We start from the raw sequence: 21,712 nt of genomic DNA, 5'->3' as shown, positions 1-21,712 counted from the left end.
GATTCCTTCCCAGAGCCTCCAGAAAGGCATGCAGGCTTGGTGGGTTATGGAAAGGACACACAGCCGCGCAGTGGGGTAGTATGCAGCTGGAGAAGGACAGGTCAGGTGTGACAGAGTATTAAGTGGCGAAAACAAGATGGAGATGTTGTGTGACATGTTAAAAGAATAGACAAGAGGAAGAGAGAAAATACACGTATTTTTGTTAATGGGTAGAACTCTCTGGAAGGATCTCCCAGGAACCAGTAACAGCCTGATCTCAGCCTGCGAGGCCCCAAGCAGAGGACCCACCTGGCCTGCTGCCCTCCAGAAATGTGAGATAATGAATGGGTGTTGTTTTAAGCGGCTCAACTCACAGTAACGTGTTATGACAGCAATGGAAAACCAATATAGGCAAATCCCTAAAAATAGCATCTCTTCTAGAAATGGATCAAAAGGTTAAGTGCACGTTCAATTTTCTCCGCTGCTAAGTTTTCTCAGAGTTTGTGTGAATGTTTGCCTCACCATAATGTATGTGTAGCCAGAAGACTGTCTTCTCGTGAGGTTTTTATCTATGTCAGTCTGGTAGATGAACAGGATATATCACATGGTGAGTTAAAAAAAAACAGTTTTATTGAGGGGAATTGACAAACAGCAAACCACATGTATATATTCAAAGAATACAATGTGATACATTTGACGTATTTGCACCTGTGAAGCCATCACCACAATCAAGATAAAGAACACACTATCTGCAAAAGTTTCCTCATTCCCCCTTATAATGTAGATTCTCTATTTCACACCTAAGCAACCACTGATCTGCTTTCTAGAATTTTTAGTTTCTAGACTTTTATATAAATGCAGATGTACAGAATATACTTTTCTCCCCCACCTCTTTCAGAACAAACATTTTGAGGCTCATCCATGTCACTATGGGTACCGATAGCTTGTTTCTGTTTACGGCTGAGCGGTCTCCCATTGTATGGATGTCCTCCAACGTGCTTATCCATTCACCTGTTGATGGCTATTCGTCCGCCATCGCCCAACCCCCAGTTTTGAGCTTTACAAACAAAGCTGCTCTGAATATTCCTGTCCAGGTCTCTGCCTGGACATACGCTTTCTTTTCTCTTGAGTCAATGTCTCAGAGCGGAGTGGCTGGGTCATGTGGCAGGTGTATGTGTGACTGGTGAGCAAACACACTTGGTAGCTTATTTTGTGTTTCTTCGTGTCTGAGGGTGAGCTTTTCTTAGTTTGATGGAAACCTATTTATGTGCCATTTTTCATGAACAGGGTACTCATATGTTTTGTCCACTTACTGAATAATCAACCTTTCTCCAACGACCTGTGACGCTATTTTTATCAGGTGATAGTTCTCATGTATACTTGGTTCTTTTCTGGTCCCACTGTTCTCCACTTGAATACAATAAAGAGCCAGAAGACTTAATCAGTAATTCCCAACTCCTTTATTTTGCCAACAAGTAAATGCATCCAGAGAGGTTAACTGACTTTCCTAAGATCACACAGCTATAGAACAAATGGAGAGATGAGCTAACCCTCCCCTAATTCTGGCTTTTCCAACCTCACTGATAATCAACAGGGAACAGGTTTTATTTCAAATATAAAATGCATGGCAAGAAATAGAAATCATAGTATGTATGCTCTGAGATTATAATTGAATAAATTGGAAATCAATAATAGGAAGATCACAGGAAAGTCTAAAAATACTTGGAAATTAAACATCACACTCCTAAATAACACACAAGTTAAAGAAGAAATTTTAGAGAAGTTAAAAAATATTTTGAACTAAATGAAAATAAAGGTACAACTCACCAAAATTTGTGTGATTCAGCAAAAGCTGTGTTTACAGAGAAGTTTATAGCACTGAATGCATGTATTAGAAAAGAGGAAAGATCTGAAATCAATAATTTTAAGACTCCACCTTCAGAAACTAGGAAAAAGAAGCAAAGCATAAGAAAAGAAATAAAAATTGCAGCAAAAACCAAAGAAATTGAAAACAGGAAACCAGAATCAACAAGACCAAAAGCTGGTTTTGGGAAAGATAAATATCAATTTTATTTATGTGCTGTTTAGCCAGGCTAAGAAAAAAAGAGAAAGGACACGAATTACTGATATCAGAAATGAAAGAGAAGCTATAACTCCACTTCCCACGGACATTAAAGGGATAGTAGAGGAGTATCAACAGCTTCGTGCCTACAGATTTGATAACCTAGATGAAATGAACCAATTCCTTGAAAGATGTTGTACAATCTGGTGAAACTCACACAGAAGGAATAGAAAATCTGAACAGCCCTGTGGCTGTTAAAGAAATGGAATCAAATAACCTTCCAAAACAGGAAGCACCGGGCCCACATTGGTTCACTAGTGAGTTCTACCAAATACTAAGAAAGAAATTATACCAAATTCTCTTCAATCTCTTTCAGAAGACAGAAGCAGAGAGAATGCATCCTAACTCATTCTATGAGGCCAGCATTATCCTGCCACCAAAACCAGATGCATTACAAGAAAAGAAAACTACAGACTAATAATCTTTTATGAACATGGATGCAAAACTCCTCAGCAAAATATCAGCAAATTGTATGCAGCAATATATAAAGAGAATGATGTATCACAACCAACCGGGATTTATCCCAGGTATGCAGGGCTCATTTAACACTTGAAAATCAATTAGTGTACTCCATCACAGCAACAGATTAAAGGAGAAAGATCATACACTCGAATCAGTAGATGCGGGGTTGGGGGAAAGCATTTGCAAATCTAACACCCTTTCATGACAAAAACTCTCAGTAAACTAGGAATAGAGGGAAACTTCCTAAACCTGATAAAGAATATCCCTCCCTCCCTCTCTGTTCCCCACCCCCTCTCTCTCAAAATCAATAAGTAAAAATTAGAAATTAAAATAAAATGAAATAAAATATGAAAGCATCAACAAACTCCTGAAATTATTAAGCTATTAGAGCAAGGTTGTGGGATATAATGTTAATATACAAAAGCCAATCGCTTTCTTATCTACCGGCAGTGGATTAGTGGAACTTGAAAGTAAACACAACACCAGTTGTTGTGTCACCCCAAAATGAAATACCTAGGTATAAATCTGATAAACTGGGTACAGGATCTACATGAAGAAAACTATAAGACTCTGATGAAAGAAATCAAAGAACTAACCAAATGGAGAGATATTCCAAGTTCATGGGTAAGAAGACAATATTGTCAAGATGTCAGTTCTTCTCAATTTGATTCATAGATTCAGTGCAATCCCAATAAAAGTCCCAGAAAGCTATTTTGCAGATATCCACACACGAATTCTAAAGGTTACATGGAGAGGCAAAAGACGCAGCACAGCCAGTACTGCAGGAGAGGAACAGAGTGGGAGGGCTGACACTGCCTGACTTCGAGACTTAGTATAACGAACGCTACACTGTTCAAGAGTGCGGTGTTGTGGAAAGAACAGACGGATCAGTGGAGCAGGATAGAGACCCCAGAAGTAGACCCACAGAAGTATAGTCAAACATGTCAAGGAGGGTGGCCGTGGGCCTGAGCATTGAAAATCCCTGCAGCTGTCAATTACCAAGGCCTGGCTTTGCCCATCCCGAGCAGTGGTGAAAATTCCAAAAATCAGACTTCAGAACTAGACAGTAGTGATGGTTGCCAAGGTCATGAATGTATGTAGTCAGTGCCACAAAATTGCCACTTTAAAACGGTTCAGCCCTGGCTGGTGTGGCTCAGTGGATTGAGTGCCGGCCTGTGAACCAAAGGGTAGCTGGTTCGATTCCCAGTCAGGGGCACATGCCTAGGTTTGGGGCCAGGTCCCCAGTAGGGGGTGCACAAGAGGCAACCACACACTCTTGTTTTTGTCCCTCTCTTTCTCCCTCCCTTCCCCACTTCTGTCTAAAAATAAATAAATAAAATGTTTTATAAAAAAATGGTTCAAATGGTAAATTTTATGTCATATGTATTAGACCGCAGTTTAAAAAAAAACAAAAAACCAAACATGGTTGTATTACCTTCTCTGAGCACTCCATTCACAAGGCTGAAAGAGGCAAAACTTTTTTGCAAAGAGGGAAAAATTGGGACAACTGTAATAGCATAATCAATAAAATAAATTTAAAAAAAAAGAAAGAAATGGGACTTTCCTCTTTGTTGGTCAGAGCCCCCTTCCTCTCTCCTGGGTGGGGCACTAATAACTTTATTGGAGGCTCCTGATTGGCTGGGTCTTTGACCTGGAGCCCCCTCCTTCCCTCCCCTCTCCCTGAGCTGGAAGAGGGGACTGCAGCTGAGCCCACGCCTTTGGGAAAGCAGGTTCTTTTCAGGGCTGCTCCAAGCAGCTCTGGAGGGAGGTGGGTAGTCTGGGGCTCCCTCAGCCAGGGGTGGTGCCGGCTCCCACGGGGCTCCTGGGTCTGGGCCTGTTCTGCACTCCGGCGGCAGTGACTTCACAGCATGAAGTAAAGCTGCTACAGTCCTGGTTGCGTCCAGGGTAAGGGAGGCAGGCTAGATCCACCCGGAACAGCTCTCTTTACAGCCAGATTTCTCCGCTGCCGCCTTGGTTTGCCTTTCATGGGGGAAAGGAGGAAGAAATAACAGGTGGATCCCTCATCTCACTTCCATCTTCCACCAAGACCCCCTGGAGCCTGGGACCCTGGAATCCTGAGTGATGCAACCCTGACTTCTGGGCTCCCTGAACCCTGAGTGCAGGGGTGTGTGGCTCTGTGCTTGGGGACACCGAACAGCTCTCTGAGGCAGGGAAGTGCTGTGAAATGAACTTTCGTTTGCTACCTGTTTACTGCAGGATGGTCTCGGGCAGCACTAATGCAAGCCAATATGTAATTTAAAATTTCCTAGTATGCACACTTAAAAAGCGTATAAAACAAGCAGGTGAAATTAATTTTAATAATATGTTGTACTTAACCCAATATACCTAAAACATCATTAGAAAATATAATCAATATCAATGAGATTCATGAGGCATATTTTCCATTCTATGAAATCTAGTGTTTACCTTATACTCAGAGCCTGTTTCAATTTGGATGCTAAATCCATACTGCAAAGAATTGAATCTGGATTTAGAGTCCCTAAAATATAGAGTGTCATATACCTAGTTGTGTCAAACATACTTAAAAGTCTTCCAGTAAATACCAGTTTTTAATTTAAGTTTAACTAAAATGACATAAAATGAAAAGTTTCCCCACAATACCAGTCGCATTTCACATGCTCCTCGCTACTCCCTGGGGCTGGTGGCGGCTGGGCTGGACGGCGCGGGTCGGGTCACAGCTGTTTTATTCGCTGTATGTTCGGCACCTGTTTTCCTGGCACACAGCAGGCACTCAGTAAATCTGTGTCGTCTGGATAAACGATGAACAGGGACCAGAATGAATAGCTGAGGAGGCTGAAATGAGACTCACTTGTTTCCAGGCTACAGAGATGGTACTGATTTCAGTCCATACCTGGTCTATGCCTGGAAGTGGGTAGGATCTGAGAGGAAGATTTATGCCCTCCTGACACTCAATGTTTTCCCCTCCTTGATTGATCTATTTAGCATCCCAGAATGATTTTGGTTTTTCTGAAACTTTAAAAAAAAATGTAGATGTGTTTTTTTAAGTGCTTGCGAAGTAGAAGGGAAACAGACTTGGTTCAAGAGGAATGCTCCCGGAACACACCTTGCTTCTGGAGCCTTCTGTGTGGCTGGGGGTCGAACAGGCAGAATGCTGGGCCTGTGCGCACGACTGGGAGTTTAACGATTATGCATTAACTTGTTCACCTTGGTGCCCAGAGTCCGCGTCGTCAAAGAGTTAAAGGAAGATTGGAAGGGAAATGGATTGGGTTAAAAATCTTTGAAATGGGGTTTTATCCATTGATATTGTACTTTAATGCCAAGAGCATTTGGTCAGATGAGCCAAAGTCTTCAGGGGAAAATCCCTGCCAAATATCCTGCCTTGTTTTATTGTCTGAAAGCATTGAACCCAAATGGTGTGAAATGTACTTTCCCCCCCATTTGCGGAAAGCATTTTTCCCCTGAGGGATTAAACAGGTTTGCCTGTGTGGTGATTACCAGCTGAGGCACAGTGGGGCGGTTTTGAGGATAGAAATGGTATTGTTGAAAAGCCATCGTCTGAAAACTGCCCTAGAGGAGCACCGAGCTAAGGCCGTTCTGGGAGGCCCTGGGTGGTGTCCAGGAAAGATCCAGGAAAGTGGCTGGAAGGAACAGCAAATGAGGATTGACAGCAGGTGGGGATGGGGGTACTTCACACTGGGATGGGTGTGTAACCGAACAAATGGGGGTCCAGCTGCTTGCCACGGTGAAAGCCGAACTCGTGAAGCAGGTGCTGGTGCAAGAGGAAAGAGGCTTATTCAGGTGTCACAACCTGGGACATTGGTTGACTCTGCTGTCAAAGACCACTCCCCTACTTCCTGTTCAAGCCTACAGTTCTAATAGGGATATGGAGGGGAGGGTTTTTTTCCTGTCCAATTATCTTGCTAGCTTTTGGCATGTTTGGGCCCTATCCATTTGTATTTGTAGCTTTTGGCATGCTCAGTTTAAGAACCCCCGCCCCACACACTGCCACTGTCTTGGCCTAGCAGGGAGACTCCCTAGCACGCTGACTGTATAGTAACAGGTGGAGGAACAGATGCTGACCCTTCCTAGGGAGGAAGGTCTGGTACCCCCTGCAGAGGGTCCTCAGGAGCCTGAGGTAGAGGGCTGAGGAGGTTCCTGGCCAGGTCTATCCATACTCTGTCTTCTGTAGTGTAGATGGCGGGGGATATGAGGTGTCACAAGATCCACCAGGGATCAGCACTGAATAGCATTACTTCTTCAGCCTCTTAGTCTTATCTTTGTTGTTTCATCCATTCATTCTTTCACTTATTCACTCAGTTATTCATCTATGGTAATATAGTGGTTGAGGCTGTGGACTCTGGAGCCAGATAGCTGGGATTCAAACTGTGGCTCCACCACAAACTAGCTGTGTGCCCTTAGGCCAGTCACTTAAGGTCTCTGTGTCTCAGTGTCTTTATCTGTAAGATGGGAGTGGTAATAGCACTTAGGGGATTGCTGAGGTATTGAAGGGGTGGAATATATACATTGCTTGGAACAGTGCGTGAAACACAGTAAGTGCCACGTAAGTGTTAGTTGTATTCATGTGTTCAGGCCAGTCTCTACTGGGGACCAGGTACTTTTCCAGGAGCTTGGGAACACAATGTTAAATAGGAAACCAAAATAATTAAATCATATAAAATTATGTAAGAATAACAAAGAGACTCAGGTACTAAGATGGAGACTGAAAGGTGGGGGACCTACTCTGGACAGGGTGGCCAGGTAGAGCCTCACTGGAGGCAGGTCTTCATTCTGAGACCTAAAGGAGCCTAGGATGTGGAGAGCAGGAGGAGGAGTGTTCAGGCAGGAAGGAGCACCATATACAAAAGTCTTGAGCTGGAGAAGAAAGACCAGTATGGTTAAAAGGTGAGAGTGGGGTACGGTGTGGCCCGAGGGGCAGGCAGAGGCCAGCCGCTCTCTCCTGGTAAGAATTTTATTATGAGTGCAGGTGTGTGTGGTGGAGTTGGGGTAGGGGGAACCTCAGGAACTGTTAGACAGGGAATGATGTTGATCAGATTTAAGTTTTTAAAATTCATCCTCTAGCATTGGTTGGGTAGATCAGTTGGGTCGAGTGTTGTCCTGATAACCCAAGGTTCCAGGTTTGATACCCGGTCAGGGTACATACAAGAATCAACCAATGAATACATCAATAACTGGAAAGACAAATCAATGTTTCTCCCTTGCTCTCTCTCTTGCTCCATGTCTCTTCCCCCTTCTCTCTCTAAAATCAATAAACAAAATTTAAAAAAATCATTTTCCTGAAAATTTCCCATGATTTTTTTTTAAAAAACAAAACTTTAAAAAAATTTATGCAAAGTAAATTCTACCCCCTTTGGTATACAGTTCTATGAGTTTTGACAAATACATAGAGTATAATCACCGTCACAATCAAGATTCAAGCACAGTTCTGCCCTGGCTGGAGTGGCTCAGTGGATTGAGTGCCAGCCTGCAAACCAAAGGGTAACTGGTTCAACTCCCACTCAGGGCACATGCCTGGGTTGCGGGCCAAGTCCCCAGTTGGGGGCGTGTGAGAGGCAACCACACATTGATGTTTCTCTCTCTCGCTTTCTCCCTCCTTTCCCCTCTCTAAAAAAAAAATAAATAAAATCTTTAAAAAAAAAGATTCAAGTACAGTTCTATCATCCCCCAAAACTCTTTTAGGCTTCCCTTTGTAATCTAAACCCCTCCCAACCCCTGGCAACAAATGATGATCTAGCCCTATAATTTTGCCTTTTTAAGCATGTTAAAAAAAAGTTTAGCCAAGTGTTAAGTAAATGAAATCATACAGCATATAGCATTTTGTGTCTGATTTCAAGAGAAAGAATGCATTTGAGATTTATTTATGTTGTTGTGATTTCAGTAGTTTGTTCTTTTCTATCACTAAGTGTAATTGTATTCCATTGTATGGGGTATTAGTTTCCTATGTCTGCTATAACAAATTACCACAGACTAGGTTGTTTAAAGCAACAGAAATGTACTTTCTCACAGTTCTGGAGGCTTGAAGTTCAACATCAGTATCACTGGGCCCAAATCAAGGTATAGACAGGGCATCTGCATGCTTTAGGGGAGAATCCTTTCCTTGCAAGTTCAGCCTCAGGTAGCCACTGGCAGCTCTTGGCTTATGCCACATCACTCCAGTCTCTGCCTTTGGGGTTGCAGTACCACCGTTTATGTCTGTCTGGAGTCAAATCTCCTCTTGCCTTCCTCTTATAAGGCTGAACGTGAATCTCCCCATCTCAAGGTCCTCAATAACATCTGCAATCTTTTTTTTCCCCAATATTGGTAACATTCATATGTTTCATGTTTTGAGATGTGGGATCCTCCAGAGTGCCGTTATTCGGCCTTCCACATATGGATATGCCTCAGATTACTTATTCACTCACCTGTTGAAGGACATCTGGGTCATTTCCAGTTTGGGGCAGTTAGAAATATAGCTGCCATAAAACTTGCATGAGGTCTGTTTGGGAACATAAATTTTCATATCTCTTGGTTAAATTTCTATGAGTGACAGTTGCTGTCAAAGAGTAGTATACGTTCAACATTATAAGAAACTGTCAAACTGTGTCCAAAGTGGTTGCACCATTTTGCATTCCTACTGGCAGTGTATGAGAATCCCAATTCCTTTACATCCTTGTCAACACTTGAGATTGTCAGTTTTTCTGATTTTAGCCATTCTGGTAGGTGTTGAGTGGTATTTCCTGGTTTTAATTTGTATTTCCTTAACAACAGTAATGTTGAGCATTTTTTTTATGCATTGAATTTGTGTGCGTGTGTATGTATGAAAAGGATCTTTATTGAGTGTCAGGGGTTCAGATGAGATCCATGAGGATGTTGTTCTCCATGATGCTGGACTGTGGGCCTGGTTGGGGGACTGGGTCCAGGGGACCAGGTCTTGGGGACTCCCACTCAGCGGCATCTGACCTGGCAGTGGAGCTGGGGGGGAAGCTGTGCAGGCCAGGACTGGGTGGGAAATGGGTACAGAAGGGAGGGCCCTAGCTAGGGCTGCCCCAGGCCTTGGTGCAGTGGGGGCAGCAATGCAGGTACCCCTGGTGGCTGGAGGTGGTGGAGGAAAGCCTGCAGTGGGGGCACCCTGGTCTGGGGCAGTGGTGGGTTGAAGAGAAGGCTCCACAGTTGAGGATTGGCCCCAAGGTTCTGAGGCTGCAGGATAGCTCCAGGAGGGGATGAGCTAGAACCTGTTTTAAGAGGGCTTTGAGCAGTGCCTAGAAGTGGCCTGGGTAGCACCCTGGGGCTGGAGCAGTCCAGTGGCTGCAGAGGCCTGCAAAGTGCCCTGAGGCTCAGGCTGTGGTGGGCAGGGCTGGAGGAGATTCTGTGAGGGCCTTTCCTGTCAGAATGGGGCCCAGCATGAGGGGTGCCTGCTGTGCCCCATCCCACACTGCCGCTGCAGCTTCTGCTGCTGAACCTGTTTGTGGCTGGTGATGACCTGCTGGATACCGTTGATGAAGCCGTTCTGGTCATAGGGGATGAGGTCGATGAAGACGAATACAGGAGCATAAGTAGGTGCACCTTTCAGGGGACCATGTGGGGGAAGTACATGTATCCCATGAAGCTGTTGCCCACGATGCAGTAGAAGCCTTTGAGGGACTCCAGGTCCTTGTTGGTGAAATGGAACTGGACAATCCTTGAGTTCTGGAACAAAAGGACCAGTGTAATCAGCACCTGCTTGAGGATGAGCTGCATGACCAGCTACCAGGGCAGGGGTTCAGATATGGTGTCTGCCTATCGGTTCTCTATGGGAAGGGCTCAGAAAAGGAAGAGTGGCCTCTGCCAGCACTTCTGTCTCGGAGAAAGCTGCTCTTCCAGCTCTTGCCTTGATGCCAGACAATTCAGTTCCTCCCCATATGTCCCTGGTGCCTTTTGAGCTCCTGCCCCAGCACTGCAGCTCAGAGGGAATGAGTCCAAGTAAGTCTGTATGTGGGCCCTTTAAGAAGAACTCGCTGGGACTCCAGGAGCCCTCTGTCTTACTCAGCCTCAATCCCTGCTGGTTTTCACAGCCAGAAGTTATGGGGACCTCTCTTCCAGGCACTGTAGCCCTGGGCTGGGACCCCTGCTCCTCAGGGGGAACCTCTGTACCCAAGATATTCCTCCCAATTTTTGTCTGCCACACGTGGGTGTGGGACCAGCCTGTTCTGCATCCCCACCCCTCCTTCCAGTCTCGTTGGGGCTTCTTCTTTAAATCCCTAGTTCTAGGACTTGTATTTAGCTAGACTTCAGGTGGTTCTGAATGGTGGTCGTTTCGTAGTTCAGTTGTAATTGTGGTGTGGTTGTGGGAGGATTTGGGCACTGTGTTTGCCTACGCTGCCATCTTGACCAGAAGTCCCTCCCCCATGTTCCTGCAAGAGGATGCCTGCCTATTCTTCTCTGCCCCCTTTCTGATCACTCTCCTGTGTTTGCTGCACAAACCCTCCCATCCTGAATAAAAGCCTCTTAGTTTCCGCTAAAGTCTTATGTCATACTTGGGAAGCATTTTTGAACTGACTGAGTGCTTGTTGACAAGAATTTCTCAAAACTGTTTTGTTCTTTGCACGTAAACCACATGATAGGGCCTTTCCCGGATGGCTCTGAGCTGCCTCTGAATTCTTAAACTATCCAAAATGTCTGTCTGGGTCAGAGCTGCCCCCTTAATAGAGTCTTTGCTGTCCTTTCACGTTCATCAAAACACAGTTGTTTTTCTGCAGGGCCAGTTTTCACAAAGCAAATTGTGTACTGCTGCAGTGTTGCCAGTTTTGTTTTCAGTATTAAAAAAATTGGTAGTATTGAATGTTGCCAACAGAAGAAACTGGCTCATTTTGGAGATTTTCAGTGTAAATGGAAATTTTGTAGCCACACAGGAGGCAATCAATTAAATAATTTTTGTGTGAAAATAAGAATTTAGATTCTCTCCTTCTCTTTTTCCCTCCTTTCCCCTCTCTAAAAATAAAATAAATAAAATATTAAAGAAAAAACAACCCTGACTTGAGTGGCTTAGTGGACTGAGTGCTGGCCTGCGAACCAAAGGGTTCCAAGTTCAATTCCCAATCAGGGCACATGACTGGGTTGCGGGCCAGGTCCCCAGTAGGGAGCGCTCAAGAGACAACCACACATTGATGTTTCCCTCTCTTTCTCCCTCCCTCCCCCTCTATAAAACTAAAAGAAATAAAATATTTTTAAAAAAGAATTTAGAACAATGACTTTTCATATACTGAACATGCCACCTGATCAAGAAATCAAACATAATCCACATAACTTCCCTCATTTTCCCTTATGGTTACTTCTCCCAAAGGCCCTCCTGATTTCTAGCACCTGTCAACCAATGTTTCTTGCCACCAATTCAATGCCAAGAGCAATCCCCATTTTGGGGTGCCTGTGAAGAACAAAACTATCAGTGCAATACAGCACAACTATGGAAACAGCACGGCTGCAATCGGCCCTGGGGCCTTGCCCCCTTAGCAGACTGCTCTGCTTTTTGCCAGTCTGTTTTACACTGCCCTAGTCTGCTCCACTGTGCTTTGGTCGGCTTTGTTCTGTGCTAGTCTGCTCTGGCCCACGCTGGCCTGCTCTGGTGAGACAGCTTCAGTGTTTCAGCTCAGCCAAGCATAGCAGCTTCCAGTATTCAGTGGAAAGGGAAAGAAAGTTCCCTGAGACCCAGAGAGGGGCTGGGTTATATAGACAGAAGCCCCCACCCCCTGATCTCTGATTGGTCTGTCCTCATGCAAATGAGGACTCCAAATGGTCACACTTCGATCCAAAAGGCACTGTCCTGATTGGTCAGAATAGAACCTCTCTTGTTGGTTGGAGCTGTGTAGCTCTGATTGGATGAGGAAAGCCTCAGTTCTATTGATTGAAATAGGATTTTAGAATCTCTTCTATAAGGGCTAGCTCAGTTGGTAGTCACAGTGGAGGCAGTGCAGAGGCAGAGGCAGGTGGTTCATTCCTGGCTTCTCCCTCAAGTGCAGTTTGTATGAGAGGCCTCTGTGTAGAAATAGCAGCTAGGCTCTCTCTCTCTTTCTCTCTCTCTCAGTTGGAACCCTGTTAGCCACCAGGAGTTCTTATTAGTAAATGTCTTCTTTCTTGAGGTTCACACACCATAGATCAATTTTGCTTATCTTTGAACTTCTCTTTAATGGAATTATACAGGACGCTCTCTTTGCATCTGGATTGTCTTTTTTTCTTTTTGTTTTCTTAATATATTTTATTGATTATGCTATTACAGTTGTCCCATTTTTTCCTCCTTTATTCCCCTCCACCCTGCACTCCTCTCCCATTCGCATTCTCCTACCTTAGTTCATGTCCATGGGTCGTACATATAAGTTCTTTGGCTTCTCCATTTCTATACTATTCTTAACCTCCCCCTGTCTATTTTGTACCTACCATTTATGTTTCTTATTCCCTGTACCTTTACCCCCATTCTCCTCTCTCCCTTCCTCACTGATAACCCTCCATGTGATCTCCATTTCTGTAGTTCTGTTCCTGTTCTAGTTGTTTGCTTAGTTTGTTTTTAGATTCAGTTGTTGGTAGTTGTGAGTTTGTTGTTGTTTTACTGTTCATAGTTTTGATCTTTTTCTTAGATAAGTCCCTTTAACATTTCATATAATAACGGCTTGGTGATGATGAACTCCTTTAACTTGACCTTATCTGGAAAGCACTTTATCTGCCCTTCCATTCTAAATGATAGCTTTGCTGGATAGAGCAATCTTGGATGTAGGTCCTTGCCTTTCATGACCTGGAATACTTCTTTCCAGCCCCTTCTTGCCTGCAAGGTTTCTTTTGAGAATTCAGCTGATAGTCTTACGGGAACTCCTTTGTATACAACTCTCTCCTTTTCTCTTGCTGCTTTTAAGATTCTCTCCTTATCTTTAATCTTAGGTATTGTAATTATGATGTGTCTTGGTGTGTGCTTCCTTGGATCCAACTTTGTTGGGACTCTCTGAGCTTCCTGGACTTCCTGGAAGTCTATTTCCTTTGCTAGATTGGGGAAGTTCTCCTTCATTATTTTTTCTAAAAAGTTTTCAATGTCTTGCTCTTCCTCTTCTCCTTCTGGCACCCCTATGATTTCGATCTTGGAATGTCTAAAGTTGTCCCAGAGGTTCTAAGCCTCTCCTCATTTTTTTGAATTCTTGTTTCCTTATTCTATTCTGGTTGAATGTTTATTTCTTCCTTCCATTCCAAATCATTGATTTGAGTCCCAGTTTCCTTCCCTTCACTATTGGTTCCCTGTACATTTCTCTTTATTTCACTTTGCATAGCCTTCACCTTTTCCTCTATTTTGCGACCATACTCAACCATTTCTGTGAGCATCCTGATTACCAGTGTTTTGAACTCTGCATCTGATAGGTTGGCTCTACTTCATCACTTAGTTCTATTTTTGGAGCTTTGCTCTATTCTTTCATTAGGGCCATATTTTTTTGACTTGGTGCAGCTGTTACTTTGTGAGGGGCGGAGCCTTAGGTATTTGCCAGGGCAGGGCAACCCACAACATTGCTGTTGTGGTGCTGTATGTGTGGGAGGGGCCCGAGAGGGAACAATGCCACTTGCTTGGCTCTCCACCCACTTTCAGTCACTTCCCCCACTACCCCCAAGCAAATTGGACCTTTCTGGTGCTGATTCCTGAGTGGGTGCATTTGTGCACATTTTAGGACCTGTGGGTCTCTCCAAAAAACCCTCTTGTGAGGCTTGGAGTTTCTCCAGCTGCCACAACCTCCCCACCCCCCTGATTCTTATTGCCAGAGGTTTGGAGGCTTTATTTCCCTGCACTGAATCCTGGGTTGAGCTGTCTGTCTCGCTCCCCAGTTGTCCTTCTGGGTTTCTCTGCACACAAATGTGGTACTATCTACTCATGCAGCTGCCACCTCTCTGCACATCCTCTCTGGCCCCTCTCAGGCTGCCCCTCTCTGCGTTTCCTACCAGTCTGAATAAACATTTCTTCTTTAACTCCTTAGTTGTCAGACTTCCATACAGTTCAATTTTCTGTCAGTTCTCATTGTTTTTTGTTTCTAAATTGGTTGTTATCCCTTTGGTTGTGCGAGGAGGCAAAGTGTGTCTACCTACGCCTCCATCTTGCCCAGAAGTCATCTTTTCTTTTTTATTGTGGTAAAATGTACATAATGTAAAAGCTACCATTTTACGTGAATGGTTCAGTAGCGTTGAGGAAATTCCTATGTTGTGTAACCATCTCCACTGTCTATTTGTAGAACTTTTTCATCATCCTAAACAGAAGCTTTGTACCCCTTAAATAATGATTCCCTTCTCTACCTTCTCCCCAGCCCCTAATAATCACTAATCTACTTTCTGTGTCTATAAATTTCCTATCCTAGGTGCCTCATATAAGTGTAATTGCTTGTAATCAATATGCAACCTTTTGTGTCTGGCTGCTTCTACTTAGTGTAATGTCTTCAAGCTTCATCCACATTTTAACGTTGGAACTTCATCCTTTTTTTTTAGAACCTATTTATTAACTGTGGTAAAAAACAAATAATATAAAATTTACCCTTTTAATCATTTTAAGTGTATAGTTCAGTAGGTTTTCAAAAAGATGTCTTCCATGTCCCTACTTAACTTTTTGAACATATTTAGTACAGTTATAATGAATAGTTTTGAAGCACGTGGTCAGACAATAAGTCATATCAGTAATGTGGCTGAGACATTCATTGCTCAGGACATCTCCTGCCAAGCGGAACTGTTTTTTCACCCCAGGATTTCAAGCCTGGGTGACTGGGGAGGTGACAGACCCTCGGATGGGGGAGTAGGCTGGTTTCGAAAAGACAGAGGAATTAGGTTTTAGACAAGATGAATGAGGATTGGTTACTTTGGAAAAAATGAACTCACAGGGCAGTGAAATTATCTGTAGGATGCTAGAAGGGTGGATGGATACATGCCGGTATGCATCTGTCCAAACCCACAGAATGTACGCCACAAAGAGTGAACCCTGATGTCAGCTGTAGACTTAGGGTGATAATGATGTGTTGGTGTAGGGTCCTCACTTGTAACAAATGTGCTGCCGTGGTGGGGGATGCTGATAATGTGTATGTGTGAGGGCAGGGAGACATGGGAAATCTCTGTGCCTCAGTCCCCTCAATATTGCTATGGACCTGAAACTGCTCTAAAAACAGCCTATTAAAAAAAAGTGAAATCAGTCATATTAGGGTTATTTTATGGTTTTAGGGATGATTTTCTTTTTTACCTTTAGAAAGCCCATCTTCTTTTGCAACAACTGTACATGCACATGCACCGTGGGTATATTTGGTGCTGGGAGATAACCATGGTGATATTTGTACATCTGAGTCTTATCCATGATGGCAACCCTAACCCATGTTTGTGTATTCCGTGTAGCTATATGGGTCTCTCACACAAAGTCCCGGGGCCTTTTGGGCAGAATGAGAAGCTAATGAGAACTTTCTGAACATTTAGGAGAGAGCAGTAGATGCTTAGCTGTTTATTTAGCCCTGGAGATCTTCAGTATGTATAATCTGGATGCTAGAACCTTCTGCTCAAGGGAAGGACTCTCTGCCTAGTCCCCAGTGTGTATCAGGCTGGGCCCCAGAACTATGTTGCAGGTCGGGGCGCTGGTTTGGTCCTGGAATGTTCCAGGAGAGGTCACCAACTCACCGTGCTTCTGCGTCCTCTGCAAGACTTCCAGGTGACATCCATCTGGGGGCCAAGGTGGTGGTTCTGAAGGAGTCAGAGTCTGAGGTACAAGGCTGGGTCTTGTTCCTGACGAGGCTGGAAATATGAGCCCTGTACGCTTTTCTGATGGCTGCTGGGTGCCGGGTTAGATTAGAAGAACCCAGTTAGGGTGACACTCCCCTCCGCCCCTGGAAGATACCATCTTGGACTGAAGTTCAAAGAGAATTCCATCTTTGTTCTGACTGTGTTAAGCACCCAGACCTGACTATTTTATTTTTTTAAGATTTTATTTATTTATTTTTAGACAGAGGGGAAGGGAGGGAGAAAAAGAGGGAGAGAAACATCAATGTGTGGTTGCCTTTCATGCATCCCCCACCGGGGGCCCACACACAAGCATATGCCCTGACTGGGAATCAAACCGGCAACCCTTTGGTTCACAGGCTGTCCTTCAATCCACTGAGCCACACCAGCCAAGGCCCAGACCTGACTATTGATGATGATGATTGGGAGTTGTCATGAGGTAGGAGCCCAGGCAGCCTTTCCTTACACAGTGGAAGGAACTTGCCCAGTAATTCCCTGCCTCACCACCCCCTCCCCCTACCCGCCCCACCCAGTGTGTCCAGATGTGATGTCTGCCAAGCACAGTCTGGGCACTGTCATCGAAAACATTCTGGAAGACACTGCACCACTGAGGCCTGTCCGTCTTCCCGCTCCCTCTCTGCCAAGGTGTTTTCCGGAGACCCATGGCTTCTCCCTTTCCACGCTAAGCCCCCCTTTGTGACCCAGCCAAGCCTGGAATTCAACCTCTGGCATGTTTCCCAGGACTCCCCGACAGTGGCCTCAGTGGCCTCAAAGCCTAGTCCAGCCGCCAGATGAAGACAAGCCCATCTTCACAGATTCCTCTTCCTTTTTTATTGCAAATTCATTTGTTAAAAAATAAAGCCTTTGTGCAGGGGCTATAGGGATGGTGGGTGCACTGAGGGGCAGATGGATCCCTGCTCAAAGGCTGCAGCGGGAGCACAGCAGCATGGCCATTGTCCCTGGCTCATCAGAAATGCTAAGTCAGTGGGCGGGGTTGTCAAATCCTTCAGACCAGACTGACATTTGCTGTTCTGGAAGGGGCGGGCGCCATTAGCATTTCTCTAGCGCCAGCTCTGAGACCCAGGGGGCTGCCTCCAGAAGGCCCCCAGACGCCAGCCAGAGCTGGAGGCAGGGCAGTGACCTCCTGGGGGAGGTACAAATGGGGACATTTGTGTCCCTCAGGGTTCTGTCTTGCTGGCTGGCTGGCTGGTGGCATTTGGGCCTTGGCAGTTTCCCCTTCATCGTGGGGCACCTCTCTCTTCTACCCTGTGTGGGGTCTTCACCCCCCCCCCCCCCCCCCCGTCACCTTCCCCATCCTGTCACCTGGCACATATTGGACACTGGCTCCTCTCTGCCAGGTGAGGGTTGGGTGGAAGAGCACGGTGCTGAATCCTGGTTCTAGCTCTTCCCAGACTTGCTGTGTGAATCCCTCCAGTAACTCGCCCTCTCTGAGCTGCATTGCCTCCTTGGCTCAATGACAAGGTCTCAAGTCACTTGCGGTTTCTGAGACTTGTGGCCCTGGAGTTAGCCTCCCTGGGTTCAAATCCCAACTGCAGCCCTGAGCGAGGCACCTGACTGCTCTGTGCCTCTGTTTCTTCCTCTGTAGTGTGGGTGGGGACACTAAGTAACCTCCCCAGTGGGCGTGGAGAATGGGAAACTTTGGAATGCAGATGCCCTCGGAGCTCAGCTGCTTAGGATTTCCCACTGGGCTCCCACACACACTTTTGGTCCAAGTGGTGCCAAGACTGGAGCAGCTCTGAACAAAGAGTTGGCTGGAGAGCCCAGCTGAGGAGGGGAAGCAAGGCCACCTGGGGGCCTGCAGGGGTACTCTGGGGGCCACCTGTGGGGGCTACCCTGTAGGAGGGGCTGTGCAGGAGGGGCAAGGATGTTGTAACATCAATGGGGAAGAGGTAGCCTGGGGCCTTGGAGAGGCCCTGCCTGATTACCTCCTGCCGGCAGTGCTGCCCTGGGCTGTGTCTTGCTCCGTTTAGGACTGTGTCTTGCTCTGTTTAGGATGCGTGGTCCTGCGCCCGTGTCCCCCACCACACTAAGCCATGCTGGGCCTGGTGCAGGGCCCCCGGGAGCCCATGGCCTCCACACTCTTGAGAAGGCGAGGCTAGGAGCCTGGAGGGGTTGTGGGGTAGGGGTCTGGCTGGGCTGCTTGCCAGGTAGACATCCTGGACAGGTGTCCCACTGCTGCGTACTGGTCTCAGCAGGCTACATAAGACCAAGGACTGGGGTCCCTGGGCTCCCTGGGCTCCCTGGCCATGTCCAGACCTCCCCTCCTCCCTCCTCAGCCCCCTCTCTACCACGTTTCTCTCCTCTCCTTTTCCCCTGCACTTTCTCTCCTTCCTCTGCTTCCCTTCCCTCCTACCCCCCTCCTCCTCTTCTCTAGTTCCTCCCCAACTGCCCTTCTCCCCTCCCCCTCCCCCCCTCCCCACCGCTGTCCACAGCTGCCTGTCAGTGGAAGTGCTTTGTAGAGAGTGCCTGTGTGTACAAGGGGAAGAGACGATCACTGTCAACGTTAACCGCTGGGACAGAGTCCTGACACCTGAAGGCTCATGCAGGACTGTGCTGACTGGTGTTTTCATTTCCAAACAGGTTTTGTTGTTATGCCCCTTGGGGTTATTGTTTGCTGGGCTTTCTTGCTTCCCTGTCCTTCCACCTCTGTCAGCCTTTGCTTGGGCTACTGTCACTATGGTCCAGGTGGGGAGCCTCCAGTGTGGCCCCCAGGCCCCCAGCCCTGGCTGTCGCTGCGGGTTTCAGGGGCATGAGCTGGGTTCCAGCTCTGTCCCGGCCAGGACCTGGCCTGAGCCCAGTCTCCTTCCCTCAAAGTCCAGCAGCCAGGCCTGGCCTCCAGCCTGACCTGTGTCCGGGGCTTCCAGGCCAGTGTGCTGTGGGAGGCTCCTACAGAGAGCTGGACTCGGGGTTGGTGGGGGGGGGCCCTCGCCGAGAAGGCAGCTGCTGTGTAGATGTGGACTCTGTCCTCGCTCACCCTGCTGCGTGAGGTGTCCTGGTTCATGGGATGACCGGCTCAGCCTCAGCTCTGCGCTCATGGACTGCGTGTGGGGCACTTGCTTTGTCATTGGCAAACTCAGGATGATTTCCCGATCTAATCACTGGGCTCCTGCAGGCGCCGGGAGGTCAAGCACAAGGAGAAATCGGGGGAATGGGGGAGAAAGGAAACCAAGAACTGTGTTATTTACATCACAGCAGATTTTCTGGAGGAGTCCTAAGGGGGCATGTATTTTTAAAATCTCGCTGGCAATATTCAAAGTCTTCAATCTGTCTCAACAGAGGTGTGTGGCGGACACTCATAAACTGAAGTTAGATTGTATTCTTCTTACAGAGCAGCACTAAGATAGAGGGCCTAGAGAAAGCCAGCGTTCGGGGCTGAGCACACAGGGGAAGTAGCATTGAACTGGAGGCTGCAGTGCCCTCTTCCTCTGGGCTGAGCTGGGAATCTTGAATTTTTTTTTTTTTTTTCCTGTGGCGCATTCGGGTTGAATACAAGAACTATTTTTGTGACTAGTTTTTGATGACCTAAGGGAACTGTCCATTGTAATTTTTGTACCAGTGATCGAGGAAGTTTAGTGCTTTTATACTTAATACTTACGTCTAAAAAACAAGAAAACTTAAGAAACTGTGAGCTTAAAACTAGTCAAGCAGTTTAGAACCAAAGGTCTGTATTGATAAACGTAACTATTCTAAAAAGTTTAAAGTGATACAATACATTGTATGCACATAAAATTTGTTAATACTGTCTCATTCTGTACATACCAGTTACATTTCTACATTTAAAAATATTTTATTTATTTTTAGAGAGAGGGGGAGGGAGAGAGAAAGAGAGGGAGAGAAACATGTGCAAGAGAAACATCGACTGGGGACCTGGCCCACAACCCAGGCATGTGCTCTGACCGGGAATTGAACCTGCAACCTTCCAGTTCTCAGTGTGGCCTCAACCCACTGAATCACACCAGCCAGGGCTAAGTTTCTACATTTTAAATACTCCTTACATCACCTTCTGCATTAAGTTTAATTGTAACAAATTTGTGCTGTTCTTAGCATATGCAAGACACTTGACTTTACTCTCTTATTCTTGTACATTAAAAAAGTGCAATATGCACCCTGGCTGGTGTGGCTCAGTGGATCGAGCACCAGTCTATGAACCAAAAGATCACTGGCTTGATTCCCTGTCTGGGCACATGCCTGGGTTGCAGGCCAGGCCCTGGCTGGGGGTGTGTGAAAGGCAACCAATTGAAGTTTTTCTCTTATATCTATGTTTCTCTCCCTCTCCCTCTCTCTGAAAATAAGAAGTAAATAAAATCTTTAAAAAAACATTTTAAAAAGTGCAATATGGAGATGTACACAGTCTTTGCTATGGTAGGTTTATGAACTGTCACAGGGGACCAAGGACAGGTGTGGGGACCCTCAGGGGAGCCTCACAGCCTCCTCTGGCCAGAGGGGCTCCAGCAAGCCTGGGCTCCATCGCTCTGTCCCTGCTTGGACACTGTCAAATCGTTTCTGAAAATGATCATTGTCAGGAGAGGCAGCTTCTTTTTCTAGAAAGTTTCTCTGGAAGTTTCTGCTGGCTCAGATGGCTCGGGCTTGGTCTGGTCCCTGTCCCTGGGCTGTCCTCAGTGGAGCTGGGGTTTTTGGATCACAGATTTTGTGGGGGAATTCACCTTACATCTGACCACCCTCAGCCTGAACATTTTGGGGATGAGCTGAATCAGGCTCCATGATTTTCTGGAAAGTTCCTGCCAACACGTAGCATTCCCTGGGGCTTGGCTCCCTCCCACAGTTTTGCATGGAAAGAAATAAGCAAAGCTTGTGTCTAAGATAAAGAGATCTTTGTTTATGACTGAAAACCAGTTATTTTACTGAATAATGAGATAAGAATGGTTAATTCTTATTGCTGATATTTCAGAAGAATTCACTGTAGGACAGGAGCTGTGCTGGGTGCCTTATCTGAATTATTTAATTCTCATCAAAACCCCATTAGGAAGGTGCTGTTACTGGCTACATTTTTCTTTTTCTTTAGAGAGGGGAAGGGAGGGAGGAAGAGAAACATCAATGTGTGGTTGCCTCTCGCGCTCCCCCTACTGGGGACATGGCCTGCAACCCAGGCGTGTGCCCTGACTGAGAATTGAACCAGCAACCCTGTGATTTGCAGGACAGCACTCACTCCACTGAGACACACCAGCCAGGGCTACTGGCTACATTTTTAAAATAAGATAACTGTGGCTGTAATGGGTAAAATGACTTGTCTGAGGTCCCACAGCTAGTGAGAGGTAGAGCTGGGACTTGAACTCATGTGTCTGGTAATCGGCGGTGGCCTCAGAGGACAGGCTCACTGCGCCACCCCAGGGAGAGCCCAGCAGATGGGTGTACAGGCCCTGGGGCATCAGAACCTTCTTTTATTTTTTT

General features: G+C 46.1%; 1 pseudogene; it reads right to left on the bottom strand.

The window, feature by feature from the left end:
• Window positions 1-9,390: 9,390 nt before the first annotated feature.
• LOC139440693 (mediator of RNA polymerase II transcription subunit 25 pseudogene) overlaps window positions 9,391-21,712 on the bottom strand; it is a 50,186-nt pseudogene continuing 37,864 nt past the window's right edge.

Source organism: Desmodus rotundus, chromosome 1 (assembly GCF_022682495.2).
Source record: "Desmodus rotundus isolate HL8 chromosome 1, HLdesRot8A.1, whole genome shotgun sequence".
Classification (NCBI taxonomy): Eukaryota; Metazoa; Chordata; class Mammalia; order Chiroptera; family Phyllostomidae; genus Desmodus; species Desmodus rotundus.
This window is presented reverse-complemented; position numbering and strand designations above follow the sequence as displayed.